The sequence below is a fragment of the Salvelinus namaycush genome, chromosome 31, assembly GCF_016432855.1.
Source record: "Salvelinus namaycush isolate Seneca chromosome 31, SaNama_1.0, whole genome shotgun sequence".
In the NCBI taxonomy this organism is placed as follows: Eukaryota; Metazoa; Chordata; class Actinopteri; order Salmoniformes; family Salmonidae; genus Salvelinus; species Salvelinus namaycush.
Window position 1 is genome coordinate 41,082,619 of NC_052337.1, and position 18,104 is coordinate 41,100,722.

At 39.4% G+C, this 18,104-nt stretch overlaps 1 protein-coding gene across 1 annotated transcript in view; it reads left to right on the forward strand.

Annotated features, from left to right (window-relative positions):
* The first annotated feature begins 1,608 nt into the window (after nt 1–1,608).
* LOC120025697 (adenomatous polyposis coli protein-like) overlaps nt 1,609–18,104 on the forward strand; it is a 56,055-nt gene continuing 39,559 nt past the window's right edge. The window contains exon 1 of the mRNA XM_038970269.1: nt 1,609–1,793. The gene's annotated coding sequence lies outside the window, so the exon portion shown is untranslated. The remainder of the gene's footprint in view (nt 1,794–18,104) is intronic.

Sequence of the window (18,104 nt, forward strand, 5' to 3'; positions counted from 1 at the left end):
CAAAGTGGTAGGCATGTTGTGTAAATCAAATGATACCATCCCCCCAAAAATCTATTTTAATTCCAGGTTGTAAGGCAACAAAATAGGAAGAATTCCAAGAGGGGTGAATACTTTCGCAAGCCACTGTACTTGAGGGAAACCTGTTTCAGTCTTCCAGAGATTTGAGACTGGGACGAAGGTTTACCTTCCAGCAGGGCAATGACCTCTCGTCTTACCGGACGTAGCTGTTCTGTCCTGCTGATGCACGGAAAACCCAGCCAACTGTATATGATCCGCAGCGTCGTTCAGCCACAACTTGGTGAAACATAAGATATTAGAGTTTTTAATGTCCGTTGGTAGGATAGTCTCAAACGGAGCTCATCCAGTTTATTCTCCAGTGATTGCACATTGGCCAATAGAACGGATGGTAGAGGCGGGTAACCCAGTTGCCGAAAGAATCTCACAAGGCACCCTGATCTTCGCCCCCTGTATTTCCTTATTTTCTTCATGCAAACATTATATCCTTCGAAGAAGACTTCTTCTTTGAGGTGAGTAATCGCTGTTCTGATAACCAGAAGCTCTTTTCAGTCATAAGAGACAGTAGCATCAACATTATGTACAAAATAACTTACAAACAATGTGAAAAACACAAAAAATATCACAATTGGTTAGGAGCCCGTAAAGCAGCCATCCCCTCCGGCGCCATTCTCTCTCTCTCTCTCTGTGTGTGGCCATTGTCAGGCTATATATAATTTAAAATGTCAAGCCACCACTGTAGGCTACAGTAAATTGCAGTGAGATAATATTGCAACTTTATTTTGAGTTTTTCAGTAGCCTTGCCATAGGCCTAAACTACACATTTTTTTAGAGCAAGTGCTACCTTGATTTATCCTGGCCTCTGGTGGTTGGTCTTTGCCAATGCCTCCCTAATAAAGAGAGGTAGCAAGCAAAAGTTGTTTATTGCAGTTTTGCAATGTCAAGAAATATGCATTGGCCTTGCAAAATATGTAAGAGTAGGCTATTACTTAATTGTAATTTAGTTGTTCTATTCACTGGGCTTATTGTTAATAAGTTATCCTTCTCATCCATTCATGATTCCATTTCAATATACTGTATGATCAGAGCGGAATGCACAAACATGCAGGGATTAAGCTTTTCTTATTTTTCAGATAAGGGTGTAGATGTGTAATATGTGTCAAAGATGGACTAATGTATGTCAAGTACTTCTCTGTGTAGTTGTTATAGCCTAATATGAATTGGCCTACTGTATTCATACTATAACAACACAGAAGTCCTTGACATGCAGAATACACAATTGAATAAAAGGTAATTGTTGCCACTTGCCAGTAAAATGTATTAGGCAGACCTACATGCTTTCAATGACGTTCGCTGAAAGTGGGTCAGTAGGCCTAGCGCCATATTTAAATCAAGTAAACTGGTAGGCCTAGGCTTCACATTTTCTTTCTGACCACACAGATATCAGATAGACAAGAAAAATGTAAACACTGCTTATCTGTAAACAAAATCAATCTCAGATGTTGTTTTCTTTCTCACGGCCGGAGGGCGGGTACCCTTTGCGCGTCATCATCAAGCATGCGCGCATGCTGACAGTACAGACAACATGGCATAACGAAGGAAGCAAGCGTACGAAGAAAAAAAAGCGGAGGAAGACACAAAAGAAAAAGTTTACCTAAGAGTCTGTAGCAACGTTTATAATGGACCCTCGTTTAAAGTTAGTTTCGATAGGGGACTTTTCACCCTGGAGTGCGTCTCTATAAACGTGTTGGTGCAGAGAGGAGCGAATGTTGATACAGGTAAGATAATTTACCTAAGCTAAATGTTAGCTCGCGAGCTAGCTATTTTAGTTCATTAGTTGGCGAACAATCTGCTAACATGACTCATTAGTTAGGAGGCAGCTTGCTGTTTTGATTGGAACAAAACTGCACATTAATCTGGCAACGCAACAAGAACCTCCGTAGAACCTACGGAGTAGGACGCGAACTCATGTAAACTATTTTGAGCATGGCTATGAAAAGGAGCTGGCATAAAAGTTCTCAGTTTAGTTTGCGTGCTAGCTTCTGATGTACAGTAGCCTACATTTAGCCCAGGCTACTGCTAGTTGTCAGGAATGCAGCAAAAGAAGAGGACTGAACCTTTTTTTGGCAAGCTGCCCACACTTTGAAGCACATTAAATAGATTTTTAAATAACCGAGCAGCTTTCAGTGCAGTAAATTATTTGAATGTTTCCAATTGAGTGTCACGAGTCTGTTACAAAGTTTGTCTTTGTTGGAAGAACTTGCTACAATGTTATGTTGCAATTTGCCACGCTTACTTTACGTTCCACAAACTTTGTCTGGCTTTCTACTTTGTATCCAGTAGGCAGGGAACCCCGTTTAGGTGATCAGCTGGAAGTGTTTGCCATTCAGTCTGTGGTTCGGCTAGGCTCGGCCATATTGTGCAAGTGTTTGTCACATGTGAATTGCGTCAATATTGAATTTAAAGCTGGGTAAACACTACCTGTTGATATTTGTACATTTTTGTGCAGCAGAATGACAACCGCACAGATAACCGTTATGAAACTACCACTATTCAAACACCACATGGAAAGTGGAGATATTTTTACATCACTAGGTAGAGGACAACCTGCAGAAAAATCTGATACATTTTGGAATGTTGCATTTTCATACAGTGGTCACAAAAACGGTTGCACGTCCTGTTTTAAAATGAACACCACTCAAAAACCACACGGAATCTAGGAATAATGTGTATGTTACTGGTTAGAGGACAATTTGTAGAAGACCGCTAGCTACATTTTGAATTATTGCATTTTGATTCAAGTGTTTCCAGGGTTCTACACTAACTTTTGCCACGTTCCAGTTGGTGGCACCAGCACACTTGGTCGCACCAATTTTTGTATATATTTAAAAATAATAATTGATGTTAACCTGGCCTGTGTCCCATAATGTGCCTGCATTTCATACTAAACCAGGCTAATAATGACTAGCATTCTTTTAAATTGGCATGCCATTGTGTTCTTACATTGATTTGGATTAGGGTTGGGCGGTATTCAGATTTTCACATTGTCATACCGTCCTCCTCGCACCCCGGGATTTACTGTATGACTGGTTTAGTACACAAGGGTGCACCAACCCCCCCCCCCCCCCCCCCCCCCAGAAATTAGCATAAGGCATAGCAAATTTCCATGGTGAAAATAAATGAATTGCAGAGACGGGCTATCCAGCTCATAAAGTTATACATGTATACACTGAATTAAAATATAAACAACATGTAAAGTGTTAGTCCCATGTTTCATGAGTTGAAATAAAAGATTCTAGAAATGTTCCATATGGACAAAAAGCTTATTTCGCTCAAATTTTGAGCAGAAATTTGTTTGCATCCCTGTTAGTTTTTATCCTTTGCCAAGATCAAGAAGCTGATTAAACAGCATGATCATTTCACAGGCCACTCTAAAATGTGCCATGCCACAGATGTCTCAAGTTTTGAGGGAGCGTGCAATTGGTATGCTCACTGCAGGAATGTCCACCAGAGCTGTTGTCAAAAAATGCAATGTTAATTTCTCTACTGTAAGCCGCCTCCAACGTAATTTAGAGAATTTGACAGTACGTCCAACCGGCCTCACAACTGCAGACCACTTGTAATGTGTGGGCAAGCGGTTTACTGATGTCAATGTTGGGAATAGAGTACCCCGCGGTGGAGTTATGGTATGATCAGGCATAAGCTACAGATAATGAACACAATTGCATTTTGTCGATGGCAATTTGAATGCACAGAGATACCGTGACAATCCTGAGGCCTACTGTCGTGCCATTCATGGGATGCTCTGGGTGAATCGTTTACGACGGTGTGTTCCAGACAATATCCACCAACTTCGCACAGCCATTGAGGAGTGGGACAACATTCCACAGGCCACAATCAACAGCGTGAACAACTATATGCGAAGGAAATGTGTCATGGTGCATGAGGCAAATTGTGGTCACACCAGATACTGACTGGTTTTCTGCTCCACGCCCTACTTTTTTAAACCTATGTTGTGAAATCAATAGATTAGGGCTATATTTAAATGAACTTATTTCCTTATAAACTGCATCTTTAAAGTTGTTGCATGTTGAGTTTATATTTTTGTTCAGTGTAGGTAGGAGCTACCGAATGTCATGTCATTTTTGGTGAGTTTGGACATTTTACAAGCGGAAATGAACGAGAGGCATTGTGCAAATGAAGTTTTGACATGCTTGTCTGAAGGAAGAGCATTACTGGCTCTCCAGCAGCATGTCTACACGCCGTGTATGTGTGGAGTCTGAAGTCGCTAGGGCAACGGGCCTGCCTGCTTTGCTCAGAGAAGATGGGGGAGGATCATATGAGCCGAGGCAACCCCCCCCCCCCCAAAAAAAACACAAGGAAATCAAGTCAGTGGCAGCTGTACAAATAACTCATCCAAAGGGCTTTGACTTAACAAACATGTTAGAAATTGAACACAATATGATGCCTTATTCATTCAGCCACTTACTTACTTAGATAGCAGTGTTAAACCGTGTTAACGCGGAGTTCTGGGGGGGAAAAAAGAAAAAGCTTGCTGTGTTTTGAAAATGAAGATATAAAATGCTTCTTGTTGTAATTTCTGCTCGGCATCAAACAAATTTTGTGCTTTGGTTGCGCTTTTAAACTCTGAGAATTCACAAATGGGCATTCTGTCAGCAGACAGCGCTCTGACTGTTGTGTAGCTACTTTTCGCTTGTACTTTTCTCAGTGTAGCCAGCCTATTTTTCTCCAGTAAAATGCAAGAAACTTTAAGCAAAACATTAGCAAATGTAGCTGGCTACATTCTTTCTATGATAGGCCTAAACATTAGAAATATGATGGCCATGCATCACTTTTGCAAAAAATACCTTTTTTCATTGTAAGTTAATTTACTCTGGCTGCTAGCCAAATAGCCTTGAGCTTCTGTTATCTGATATAACCAAAGCTATTTTCGGCCAAATGTGATACTCAAATGTATTTTCTGTGAAGGATAACTATAGTTGCATGTCCCTGGTCACTCTATTGAAGCAAAAAAAACACTGACTTTCAATATAAACCGAGACCCCAGTCAATACACAGCTGGACCTGCTTTCTCTCGTTGTGCTATTTACAAACACGCGACTGGCTCAACTGTTCAGGGGAACTACTTCAGCTTCATAATGTAACATAATGTGACAGTTGAAAGGAAGAATGCAATCTGCTTTATCTCCTAACACATTGCACAAGTTGACTGCAGGTATTTACTTAAATGGCTACAAAATTTCAGAAATACTGTAGTTTCAATGGTATTGGAAAAACCATCCTGTGGCTACTTCTAAATCCTTGGTATACTGCCCAAACCTAATTTGGGTAGATTTACTGTAACAGCAAAGAAAAGAAACTGTTTAATTCAGATGCACGCCAGCCAGTTTGGTGAGCAGTGTTTCTGTAGTGCACGTGATGGATTTTTCTAAACAAATGGCCACTGGATTGATGCAAATAATCATTATTCTTCAAGGTAGGCATAAACTACTTTGTCGTTACCTTTTTAATTTCCTTTCCGTCTACTTGAAGACAGGCTGTCATTAACATCGCTAATGGCTACACAAAATGGTAGGCATACAGGCCCACAGGGCTCGACGTTCAGGTAAATTTACCAGTGGCACACCGGGCCAGTGCCAACTGAAAGCTACTGGCCCGAATGGAGGGGAGAAAAACAAACATACTGGCCTGGATCAAGCTCTGACAGGAAAGCGAATAATGCGTGCATAATTTCAATAACATTTGCACAATGAACAAGTAGCCTATACAGGGTTGATACAGACATTGTCAAGTCAAATTCAAGGACTTTCAAATAATTTTTCAAGCACTCAATTTTAATAGACTATAGAGAAGAGAACTCCACCAAAATGTATGCAAAAAAATCTGCATCAACACTAAGAATAATGCTCTTTTTAATAGGCCTACTCAATGGCATTCACATTTTTACATTCTAAAATGTCAATGTGTGCATTGCCTGACTAAATATGCTCCATTCTCCAGACATGCTCCAGACACAAACACACTCATGCAGTCCTGTCTGTGGTAGCAAGTCAGTCTCGCCATTTTAAGATGTTATTGTAACATTAAAGCAAGAAAGCGACCAAAAGCCGGGTGTCCTTTGTTATGCAGCGCTTTGTATTGAAAATCAAGTTGAAGACAACATTTCAATATTGTTTTGCTCATAATATAACCTCACACGGGTTTTACCGCAACAAAATTTCAACTGCGGGAAACAAACTAAAGCGCCTACATCTCTCAAGCAGATCAGAAATTAAATGGCAGAATATTTATATTAGAGCCGTAGAACTTATAAATCGGCTACCTTGACTTCAATGACTTTTCTAGGACCATAACTGAATTGCGCATTCCAAATATTCAACCAAGACTTGGAACTTTTCAGATATCTGGTTTGCATACCTATTCTTGCCTTAGCATTTACTGGTAGACGTCATAATCTTTCCTACTCCTACCGGTGATTTGGTCTTCTGTAAGCTGCTCCACGCAACAACCAGCTGTTTGAGAGCTGCACGCTTTCTCTGCCTGACAGATTATCTGTAGCCCCCCTACTCAACTGGCAGACTGCGGATCGGATCCGGACCCTGAATGTGGTCAATACGGACCGCGGGTCCTGACAACAAAAAATGAAATGCTACACTTTTTATGGGGGGGGTGGGGGAACTTGGTCTGGCTTCAACCACTGGTATCATATAAATCCACATATCAAAACATTTGTGGAATTGCAGGAAATTAGCTTTAAAACAGCAAAACGAATCTATTCCCCATGCAAAATGTGTAGAATTGCGGGAAATTAACTTTAAAACTGCAACATTTTCTCTGCCAACAAGAACGGTGTGAACCGTTTGTGGTTGCGAGGTGGGGGTTTGTTACTAAGCCAATAAATGACTATATCCATCCGGACCCTTGCCACCTAGGACATTTTTGTGACCGTACCGTCTGAAATAGTACTTGAGTACCCCTCATCTATAGGCTTTGTGCGCGTGTGATAATCAACATAAAGAACAGTTTTGCTAATCCATTTTTTTATAGATTATAATGCCTAGATTAAAAATAGCATTATTACAACAACAACAAAAAATCCCTCTGCCAAATGCGAGTCAAATGGTCGCAAATGCGACTGTTTTTTTCACAGTATCGAACCCTTGGGTTGCCAACGCAGTAAGTGGAACGCAACACTTTCTGTTAATCACATTTACATAGACCTCACACTGAAATCAATAGAAAAGGGGTAAACGTTTGGTGTAGGTTAGTTTAAACTATTCAAAGGCGCCACAGAAACTTGGAATAACCAATACATGGTTGGTGAACTTTTTGAAGGCTTTTTGAATGGGGGATGTTGATATTGGGAGGCATCTGAAATAGACCACCTCGAATTATCTGTGCCATTTGAGAAAGAAAATGATTGCTGCATTCTAAGTCCTGTGAACCCCCTCCCCCAGAGTGTGCATGATAAAATCAACAGAACAAAACCAAGATATTGGTCTTGTTGGCTATAAACCCAAATTCGATGTGGTTGAAACTTGTGCATTTTTTTGTTTTATTTAACCTTTATTTAACTAGGCAAGTTAGTTAAGAACAAATTCTTATTTACAATGATGGCCTACAAGGGAACAGTGGGTTAACTTCCTTGTTCAGGGGCAGAAGGACAGATTTTTACTTTGTCGGCTTGTGGATTCAATCCAGCGACCTTTCGGTTACTGGCCCAACGCTCCAACCACTAGGCTACCTGCTGCCCCAATTTGTGTAACATATGTTAATTAGATATGGCAAAAATAATTCATCTTAATTTAAGATGATAGTAAATGAAGCAAACTCACAATTTTTCAATGATCACATTTTTCATTAGTTTAACCATTTAGAGATGTAAAAAATGTTCCTAAGCACAATTTAACCAGGTGCTCTAGACTATGCAGCAGAGTGAACATTTGACATCCCTACCAGTAGCGCGCTTCCCATTCGCCATTCAAGTGCATAGGCAACTAGGCGTCATACACCACTTTGTAATGAGTCGGAGGCAGTATGCATTTTAAAAACCAATGCTTAATTGTTTGAAACCTGAACGTTTTATTGCATATTAAGGCATGTCTTAACTTGCTTCAAAGTAGCCTAGCCAAAATCTAACCAAACCTGCAGGCAATTATTTTATAAAGACTTCCATATGCCATTGAAACCAGAAGCCTTTTTCTCTCATGTTCTGTTGGTTTTCAAATCAACTTTCATTGTCTAGTTGCCAAAGGCACAATTCTAGTCGTATTAGCAACCAATGCTTGTTGCATATTTAGATCTCCCCTCTTTATACATTTCTGACTGATATTTTACTCTCACATTAAACGGCTCACAATGGTGTTTACCCGCTAATTGCATTATGGAACCAAAATTTGTGCGCAATGCCAGGGGTTGTTTTTTTTCACGTAAAAATTTGTATTAAAAGGCATAAAAAAATCTTACTGTGTTTTGTAAATGCAGATCTAAAATGCTTATTGTAATTTCTACTCCACATCAAGACTCATTTTTGGCTTCAGTTGCACTTCTCCCCTCAGATGAGAATTCAGCTGACCGTGTTTTGACTGTGTAGCTAATTTTCTCTGGTAAAATACAAGATTAAGTTAAAGCAAAACATTAGATTAGGAAATGTAGCTGGCTACATTCTTTTGATGATAAACATTAGACATGCATAGTTTTTGCAAAAAATACCGTGCTTTTTTATTGTAAGTTCATTTACTTGTGTGGCTGCTAGCCAAATAGCGTTGCACTTCTGATGAAAATGAAGCTACTTTCTGCCGAATAAATATATATACAGTTGAAGTTGGAGGTTTACATACACCTTAGCCAAATACATTTAAACTCAGTTTCACAATTCCTGACATTTAATCCTAGTAAAAATTCCCTGTTTTAGGTCAGTTAGGATCACCACTTTATTTTAAGAATGCGAAATGTCAGAATAATAGTTGAGAGAATGATTTATTTCAGCTTTTATTACTTTCATCACATTCCCAGTGGGTCAGAGGTTTACATACACTCAATTAGTATTTGGTAGCATTGCCTTTAAATTGTTTAACAAGAAATTTGTGGAGTGTTTGAAAAACAAGTTTTAATGACTCCAACCTAAGTGTATGTACACTTCCGACTTCAACTGTGTATAGTTGCATGCCCCTGATCACACTATTGTTGCTTGAGGTAAGTAAATATTGGGAGTTATTCTAACAAAGGTGGCGCGTGGGTTTCAGGTTTGGGGAAGGTAATTTTCACCATACAAATTCACCTTTATAATTAAGCATTCCATGTATCCTTGCATTTGCAGACTTATTTACGATGGCCTACTATTCAGAATGTGATGATTGGATAGTCGTAATTTACGCTAATAATATAACTGAGGTCGGCCGATTATGATTTTTCAATGCCGATACCGATTTATTGTAGGGCCAAAAAAGCCGAAACCGATTTAATCGGTCGATTTAAAAATAATAATAATAAAATAAAAATTAAAAATTAATATATTTTTTTTAATTAATAAATAAAAATATTTTTGGGTTTATTTGTAATAATGACAATTACAACAATACTGAATGAACACTTATTTTAACTTAATACATCAATAAAATCAATTTAGACTCAAATAAATAATGAAACATGTTTAAATAATGCAAAAACAAAGTGTTGGAGAAGAAAGTAAAAGTGCAATATGTGCCATGTAAGAAAGCTAACGTTTAAGTTCCTTGCTCAGAACATGAGAACATATGAAAGCTGGTGGTTCCTTTTAACATGAGTCTTCAATATTCCCAGGTAAGAAGTTTTAGGTTGTAGTTAATATAGGAATTATAGGACTATTTCTCTCTATACCATTTGTATTCCATATACCTTTGACTATTGGATGTTCTTATAGGCACTTTAGTATTGCCAGTGTAACAGTATAGCTTCCGTCCCTCTCCTCGCTCCTACCTGGGCTCGAACGAGGAACACATCGACAACAGCCACCCTCGAAGCAGCGTTACCCATGCAGAGCAAGGGGAACAACTACTCCAAGTCTCAGAGCGAGTGACGTTTGAAACGCTATTAGCGCGCACCCCGCTAACTAGCTAGCCATTTCACATCGGTTACACCAGCCTAATCTCGAGAGTTGATAGGCTTGAAGTCATAAACAGCAGAGTTGCTGGCAAAACGCACGAAAGTGCTCTTTGAATGAATGCTTACGAGCCTGCTGGTGCCTACCATCGCTCAGACTGCTCTATCAAATCATAGACTTAATTATAACATAATAACACACAGAAATACAAGCCATAGGTCATTAATATGGTAGAATCCGGAAACTCATCTCGGAAACAAAACATTTATTCTTTCAGTGAAATACGGAACCGTTGCGTATTTTATCTAACGGGTGGCATCCATAAGTCTAAATATTCCTGTTACATTGCACAACCTTCAATGTTATGTCATAATTACTGTGTATTGACTTTAAGAAAGGCATTGATGTTTATGGTTAGCTACAGTCGTGCAACGATTGTGCTTTTTTTTGCAAATGTGCTTATGTTAAATCATCCCCCGTTTGGTGAAGTTGGCTGTCTTTGTTAGGAAGAAATAGTCTTCACACAGTTTGCAACGAGCCATGCGGCCCAAACTGCTGCATATACCCTGACTCTGTTGCAAGAGAAGTGACACAAAGAAATTCTTGTTAGCAGGCAATATTAACTAAATATGCAGGTTTAAAAATATATACTTGTGTATTGATTTTAAGAAAGGCATTGATGTTTATGGTTAGGTACCTTTTTCGCGAATGCGCACCGCATCGATTATATGCAACGCAGGACACGCTAGATAAACTAGTAATATCATCAACCATGTGTAGTTAACTAGTGATTATTGTTTTTTATAAGATAAGTTTAATGCTAGCTAGTAACTTACCTTGGCTACTTACTGCATTCGCGTAACAGGCAGGCTCCTCGTGGAGTGCAGTGAGAGGCAGGTGGTTAGAGCGCTGGACTAGTTAACCGTAAGGTTGCAAAATTGAATCCCTGAGCTGACAAGGTAAAAATCTGTCGTTCTGCCCCTGAACAAGGCAGTTAACCCACCGTTCCTAGGCCGTCATTGAAAATAAGAATATGTTCTTAACTGACTTGCCTAGTTAAATAAAGGTGTAAAAAAAAAAAAACGGTGTCCAAAAATACCGATTTCCGATTGTTATGAAAACTTGAAATCGGCCCCGATTAATCGGTCGAAACTCAATCACTGTTCGCAAAAAATACTTCAGTGCAGCGTGTAGTGGCTTAGAGTAGGTTATATGAGCCTGCATTACTTCTTTCTTTGCAGAGTATTTTTTATTTTTTTAAATAAACACTTCATGCAATTCCACTACACTTCATGTGACTGGAGACATTTGCAGAATCTTTTTTTAAAACAACAGAGATTACTCTGCTTACGCTAAAAAGTAAATCAATAAAAACCACGCCAGATCTGTATAGTAGACCTACGAAAAGGGGGGAGGCAAGTACAAGATGACGTCCATCTAACCTGGAGGAGGAAATTATTGTCCAAAAACAAATGTGGCACTGACCCAATGATAAAGATGGTGAATATGCACACTCAGTGGGGATATGGCAGATTTTTCTCTGCTGGTACTTTTTGCTGAATTATGTTAAATGTTGTTAACTTAAAGACAAATTGGAGTCTTCATTGTCTTCTCTTTACAGCAATATCCATTTGTTTTCCGAACTGTTTTTCCAAGATTTGTATTTTTCAATATTGTGATATTCCTGGCTCGGTCTCTATAAATTTCGCTGACAGTCGCAACTCAACAATCATCTATTTAGTATTTGCCGCGGGCCCTTCCGACTCAGTTACGCAATTTAAAAACAATCCACTGCAAACATTTTATTAATTATCCTCTGTGGCCAAAGCATGCTTTCTGGTGTAGTAGCCTATTTTGAATGATTTTTATTTCTTTGTAGACAGGAGTAAGCTATCATTTTGGCAATTTAATTTACTTTAGGGAAAGCTTAGCTGCCCCTAGCCTTATTGATGCCCCGCATATGTATTCTAACATCTTCAAATTACTCATCGGAATTCGGTAAGAATGACTCATGCCGTTGCATGTTCTCTTAAGATGAATTGTGATTTCTGTCATTCTGAAAACAGTGGGTGTACGCCCTAATCCGGTTACACAACCAAAGCATATGGGTCTGGTAAATTTCTTAAATGTCCGGTAAATAAAATTGCTGCCGGTCAAATGTCCAGTGCCACATTTTTCTAACGGAAACCATGCTACAGTGGCATAGTAGGAAAATTAATAGATTATGTAAACAAAGGAAGGAATGATGGAGGAAGATTTTAATACAGAAGTATTTGATTGCTCAAATTTGGCAGCTGACCATTGTGGTTGTAAACATCTTGGGGTTAGTACATCGAGGGCATTGCACTTCTAGGGTCAATATATTTTAAGTGTTTTTCTGCTCGGTTGCCTCGCTCGCTGTTCAACATCAAACACTTCTTGCGTTGTGTAGCCCACTGTTTCCCAACAGAGTTCTTCGAAAACTCCCTGCTGGCCTTTTCCACATATTTGTTCAATTCGACCACAGGCACACCCGATTCATATTGACTAGTTGAATCAGGTGTGTTGGTAGTGGAAAAGAACAAATGTAGAATGTCTGGAGGGCCCAATGAGTTGCACATCTCTGCGCCATCTGGTAACCTCGGTGGTCACCTCAACAGCCACACCTCCTCCTGTCTGGCTTATTTTGGTGAACACAGACACAAGCTATTCAGGGGATAATGTTTATTGCATTAAGTTCTTACATTTTTTTTTATAGATGGCTACTTTATATTATCATGACGTGTTTGAAACTCCCACCGGTGATGTGAAATGAAAGTGTTATCATTGTTAAGCCATAGGCTTGTATCTTGACGAATAGAATAATTTATAGAAATGACTTATGCACTTTGGTACCCCCACAATTGAGTTGACTGGGTGGGAGGACTATCAGGGTTTTGTCTCTGAGATATCTTTAGCTTGTTGTCTGGAATTGAACATTGTCAATGAAGCATTTTTCCCACACACTTGGGCGAATGGATGTGTGAACATTTTTAGTAAAGGCAACAACACCACCAGTGAGTGGGGGGGGGGGACCAGGCCAGCCAACAAGGGTTCTCTGGCTGCCAACGTTTGGCTTTCCCTGGCTCTTTCACAAACATTCTTTATTTGCATGAAAAAAACCTGCATTCAGAAACACTTTTTCCTTTCCCCCTCTTTCTCTTTTCTCTTTCTGGTGATACAGGGCATCTATTCAGATTGATAGAGGAGTGAGAGGGAGGTAGAACGAACAGCAGAGTGAGCATTGAGGAGTAGCTGTGATTTAACACTAACAAGAAGCTCATTCAGATGTTTTCATTTCTTGGCTGTTTTAATTGAGATTGTTAAGAAATCTCTTCTAGAATGGTACTGTGAATCTAAGATGGAGGAGACAGGGAAGAATCTCAGCTGACTTTCAGGAAGGAAGCATTTAATATACCACACTAAAATAGCTCATGTCCTTTGGTGTAGTAGACTACTAGTACTATTTTCTGCTTGGTTGTAATATGAGCTCCTCCTGACAAACGGACTCCTGAAACCAGTTCCTGCTGTGAAGGCTGGGACTTCCAGTGTTCTCTCTGTGCTCCTCCACTCACATGATGGGGATCTATTAAGTGGAGCATCGGGCTACTATTGTTATGTAAGTTAGATCTCATAGGGAAATGGGTTTTGAATTCCAGGCTAGCGACTACCTTCCAAGCAGTCAGTTAAGACATTCACTCTCACTCACCCTAAATCTTTGGGTATGGGACGATGTGAAGTATTTATTGAAAATGTATTTATCTACTCAGTTGTCATTTGTTCACATTTAGAAAAGTGTTATGGTGTAAATTCTTGTATTTTTTATAAAGGCCTACTGAACCTTGTTCAGATAGTGTGACGATTCCACCAGCACTGTCGGTTGAGGGATGAGCGTGATGCCACCTGTCGGAAGACAATGACTGAACCCATTTCAGTGCTTACAGAGGACTCCCTAGAGTAGAATTAACCCTTCAAATGAAAATGGTTTTATCTTTAATTGACTCTTCCCTAAGCCCCGCCCCCTTGGTTACTGTTGCAACCTCAGACAACATTTTCCCGGGGAGCCCCCTTCCCCATTCTAAGTAGTGAAGACCCCTACAATGATCTCAAACTGTTTTTAATACACAATAAAATTAAACAGACTATCCCTTGCTATTCAGGTGACTCTCGGGTATTTTGTGGTGGACTGTCAACAATTGCTTCACAGGATAATTTCAATTTTAGTGTGGCTAGCCACTGGATGGCTCTGAATGCACTGACAGCATGCAGTCAAAGCTACTAACAGTCTTGTTCACATTGGCATTTTGAAGTGACTCAAATCAACATAAAACTGCATATCCAATTAGAATCGGATCTTTTTCCTGCAGTCTGAACATCCAAAAAGCACATCGCATCTGATATTTCAAGCCACATTAAAAATAAATCTGATACAAATCTGATTCCTGGCATTGTGACTAGTTTTAACCGCCAAATCTTTTTTTATTTGCCCTCAAGTTGTTTTTAGATTTATTTGGCATTGTTGCTTCTCTGAGTTTGACAAATGCAAGTGGTAGCAAACTAGCTTAAGTTACAAACAAATTAGTGAATGTGCTAGCAAGCTAACCAGCTACCTATCTAGCTAGCCAAAAAGGAGTCGTTTTTAAAGTCGGATCATTTTATCCTTTGAGGCTTTAATGAAAGTGTTCTTACACTATGATTTCAAACATTCAAAGCAACTGGGAGACTTCCATTGCAAGCATTGTCAGTCATCTTAGCTTACTAGACAACTTTTGAGTGCAAGGAATCACGAATGGCACTTGAACCATACACTTGGTACAGAATGGCACTTGAACCAGACAGATCTTTTGAGTTCAATATCATTACATTTTACATTTTTGAATGTATGCATTAATGAATCAATTATACAATCAATTTGACTTTGGTAAAAATGATCTAACTACATAGCATAATGATTATAATTTATTTTAATGGTAAATCTCTATTGATTAAACTGGGTAAATCAAGATGTAGCCTAGGCCTATTCACAATACAGGTGAATGCATATTCAATAAGAGTGTGTGCATGCATTGGGTTATTGAGCTTGTTTTCATGAGGCTACAGATGAATAAGTCCCTTCCATTTGGGACTTATTCCATTGTTACTGTTCAACATCATTTGCATGGAAGAAGCAATCTCTTATTTTCTAAAATTGCACGCTTTCTCTTTAAGACCCATGACGTCATTCACAGTCAGTTCGAGGCTTGAGCAAAGATGATCTTAACTGGGAGAGATGTGAGGCGGGGGGAGATGAAGTGAATGAATAACGTTTTTGGTGACCTTAAGCTTTGTAATCAGAACTTTGCATATTATCACAAACAAGGGGGGTAGTGAATTTGTTGGCTTCAACTGTAAGCTAGTAAGGAAAGTTAGCTGACAAAGCTGGAAGCTTCTTGCGTTGTAAAGTATTCTAGCCTGTACTGGACATTGTTTTGGGAACAGTAATTAAGTTTCAAATGTTATTAAAGTGTGTTACAGGAGAACAGGAGGGCTTCTTAAAGAAAAACTAACAGGTCTGTGAGAGCCGGAATTCTTACTGGTTGGTAGGTGATCAAATACTTATGTTATGCAATAAAATGCAAATGAATGACTTACAAATCATACAATGTGATTTTCTGGATTTTTGTTTTAGATTCCGTCTCTCGCAGTTGAAGTGTACCTATGATAAAAATTACAGACCTCTACATGCTTTGTAAGTAGGAAAACCTGCAAAATTGTCAGTGTATCAAATACTTGTTCTCCCCACTGTATATATACACACACATACACTTGAAGTCAGAAGTTTACATACAGTTAGGTTGGAGTCATTAAAACTCATTTTTCAACCACTCCACAAATTTCTTGTTAACAAACTATAGTTTTGGCAAGTCGGTTAGGACAACTACTTTGTGCATGACACAAGTAATTTTTCCAACAATTGTTTACAGGCAGATTATTTCACTTATAATTCACCGTATCACAATTCCAATGGGTCAGAAGTTTACATACATTAAGTTGACTGTGCCTTTAAACAGCTTGGAAAATTCCAGAAAATTATGTCATGGCTTTAGAAGCTTCTGATAGGCTAATTGACATCATTTGAGTCAATTGGAGGTGTACCTGTGGATGTATTTCAAGGCCTACCTTCAAACTCAGTGCCTCTTTGCTTGACATCATGGGAAAATCAAAAGAAATCAGCCAAGACCTCAGAAAAAGAATTGTAGACCTCCACAAGCCTGGTTCATCCTTGGTAGCAATTTCCAAATGCCTGAAGGTACCACGTTCATCTGTACAAACAATAGTACGCAAGTATAAACACCATGGGACCATGCAGATGTCATACCGCTCAGGAAGGAGATGCCTTCTGTCTCCTAGAGATGAAGGTACTTTGGTGCGAAAAGTGCAAATCAATCCTAGAACAACTGCGAAGGACCTTGTGAAGATGCTGGAGGAAAAAGGTAAAGTATCTATATCCACAGTAAAACGAGTCCTATATCGACATAACCTGAAAGGCCGGTCAGCACTGCTCCAACACCGGCATTTAAAAAAGCCAGACGATGGTTTGCAACTGCACATGGGGACAAAGATTGTCCTCATGTCGGATGAAACAAAAATAGAACTGTTTGGCCATAATGACCATCGCTATGTTTGGAGGAAGAAGGGGGATGCTTGCAAGCTGAAGAACACCATCCCAACCGTGAAGCATGGGGGTGGCAGCATCATGTTGTGGGGGGGATGCTTTGCTGCAGGAGGGACTGGTGCACTTCACAAAATAGATGGCGTCACGTGGAAGGAAAATTATGGGTCTTCCAAATGGACAATGACCCCAAGCATACTTCCAAAGTTGTGGCAAAATGGCTTAAGGACAACAAAATCAAGGTATTGGAGTGGCCATCACAAAGCCCTGACCTCAATCCTATAGAACATTTGTGGGCAGACCTGAAAAAGCGTGTGCGAGCAAGGCCTACAAACCTGACTGTTGCACCAGCTCTGTCAGGAGGATTGGGCCAAAATTCACCCAACAAGAAATAAAAGCTGAAATAAATCATTCTCTCAACGATTATTCTTAAAATAAAGTGGTGATCCTAACTGACCTAAAACAGGGAATTGTTACTAGGATTAAATATCAGGAATTGTGAAACTGAGTTTAAATGTATTTGGCTAAGGTGTATGTAAACTTCCGAGTTGAACTGTGTATATAAATAAATAAACTTGGCTACCTAACACACATTTGGAGAAAACGAGTTATATTAGCGAAGTAGCATTGGCATCGATTTCAATTGTGGACAGTTGAGCTAGCTAACCCAGCTAGCAAACAATGGAGCCAAAGTATAATTTCAGATTAGAAAAATTCTCCAACAGGCTTTGCATTTCAGGAATTAGTCGCAAGTACCCCTGGTGTACTGATCAATTATTTAGCCATGTAAACCATTTTTTGATATGTCTCAGTTTTTTCCACTTGCCTAATTAGCTTCCTTGCATTTGGAACGTGAGCGTGTCTGAGGCTGGCCAGACCCGAGCCTGTTTAGTAACAGTTGCGATCCAACGGGGCGCTGCGATTGGTTGCCCAAAATTCAGGGGTTGGGTTTAGCAAAGTGTCAATGATGAGTTATTTTTCGCTATTCTATACGTTTCTCCCTTTTTGATTTAACTTTTTTTTTGGGTGGGAGGGGACATTAGGCAACAAAAAAAATCTGGTGAACACTAGGCTAATTTGTTTAAATAGGATTGTTTTCATGTTCATTAGATCCTTTGTCTGTCTAAGTTAACAGGATAATGTATAATGTAAACTAATAGTCCATCTCCTATTAGCTTACAGAGGGTTAACCCAATTGTGCAGGTTGTTAAATCATTGTTTGATTTTGGTCCTGTGTGTGTTTGCCCCATATTTGTGTTTGTCATTATTGATTCTCTGGGGGTTGGTTTTGTGCTGCTGTCATTGTGCATTGGTTCC